Source organism: Suncus etruscus, chromosome 6 (assembly GCF_024139225.1).
Source record: "Suncus etruscus isolate mSunEtr1 chromosome 6, mSunEtr1.pri.cur, whole genome shotgun sequence".
Taxonomy (NCBI): domain Eukaryota; kingdom Metazoa; phylum Chordata; class Mammalia; order Eulipotyphla; family Soricidae; genus Suncus; species Suncus etruscus.
The window spans coordinates 98,219,515-98,221,124 of NC_064853.1; the positions used below are offsets into that span (position 1 = coordinate 98,219,515).

A 1,610-nucleotide genomic window follows, 5' to 3' on the forward strand; every position below is an offset into this window, starting at 1 on the left:
GATTTAAGTAAATAGATCCACACTTAGATGGGACCATTTAGTATTATAAAGCTGATGTTAATCCAAATAATCTAAACTGGCATTAAATTACAATTGCAATCCCAAGAGGTTAAAAATCTTTTTAAAATAACATTTAAAATATTATCTTTTTAAACTTTTTTCCTTCCTCCTTCTTTGTCACTACTGTTGCTGTGAGGTCTGGAAGTCCTGCATGTTTTGGCAATGTGAGCTCCCACTTGGCTGCGGCATGTGGGAGGTTGCACTTGTTGAGATGCTGGGAAATCAGAACTGCAGGGCCAGTGCTTACATATGATAATGAGGGTGGTGCTGGGATCAAACCCAGGGCCTCACTCTGAGAGGAAATGCCCCAGCACTCAGTCACATCCCTAGCTTACTTCAGGAGGTTTACTAAGAGAGCTTAAAATTTGTTAAAGAGAATATTAAAGGACCATGAATAAACTATTTAGAAATTGTCATATGGATTACTAAGACCCATGACAAAGCTATAATAATGAAAACCACAGTCACTATATATATATATATATATATAAGAACAATGGGCAATGCCCTGCATATGTGAGAACTTGATGACATAAAGATGGCATCACAAATTAGGAGGAAAATATGCCTCTCGAGGAGATGATTTAGGAAAAATGGCAAACTTGGGAGAAAAATTGAAGCTGGATCTGTACCTAACATATACATGAAGGTAGAATTTAGATACCTTAACGGTATAAGAGCAATGGTGGGAATGTTGCACTGGTGATGGGGGGGGGTGTCCTCTTATATGACTGAAATCCAACCACAATCATGTTTGTAACTAAGGTGTTTAAATAAAAAATATTATTTTAAAAAAAGAGCAATGAGTTCATAGTGGATAGTATCCTTGCATCTAGATTAATTTAATCAAATCCATTCTTATGTATAGCTTTTGATTTTAAATATGGGATTTTAGTTTCATAGTTCTTATCCATCTTTAGGGGACAAATATTGATTGATTGGGGACACACCTGGCAATACTCAGGAAATTACTCCTGGAGGTGCTCAGGTACTCATATGAGGTCTGGAACCAGGTTTGGTTACTTGTAAGGTAAACAACTTAACTTAGATCCAAGAATATTTCTCCTTCTCTATGAGATCACAGTCTAGAAGAAACAAGAGGAGTAGAAAATCATTTTTTTTTTTCTTTTTTCAGGGGAGAGCGCGAACACAGTCCCCCACTACCACAAATTATGCAGTCGAGTTTCCCACATTTGGGGAAATCGCAGGGGTCAACACACCCGGAGTGCAATGGGTGAGCCTCGCCCTGGGGAAACCACCTTCGTGATCATGGTATCTCCCCTGCCAGGTAAGTATAGAAAATCATTTTCAATGTTACTAAAAAAAGGATCTAATTTCTAGAGCTTCTATGAGAATCCCTAAACATCAACAAAGCTAACAGAAAATAGTGAAAAACTAAGGAGCTGAGAGATAGTACAGCAGTAAGGTGTTTGCCTTACATAGCCAATCCAGGACAGACAGTGGTTTGAATCCCGGCATCCCATATAGTCCCCTGTGCCTGCCAGGAGCAATTTCTGAGTGCAGAGCCAGGAGTAACCCCTGAGTGCTGC

General features: G+C 39.0%; 1 non-coding gene across 1 annotated transcript; it reads right to left on the reverse strand.

The window, feature by feature from the left end:
- Positions 1–1,192: 1,192 nt before the first annotated feature.
- Positions 1,193–1,356, reverse strand: LOC126013051 (U1 spliceosomal RNA). The gene has a single exon (XR_007497387.1). It is a non-coding gene; the product is annotated as a U1 spliceosomal RNA (small nuclear RNA).
- Positions 1,357–1,610: the final 254 nt, after the last annotated feature.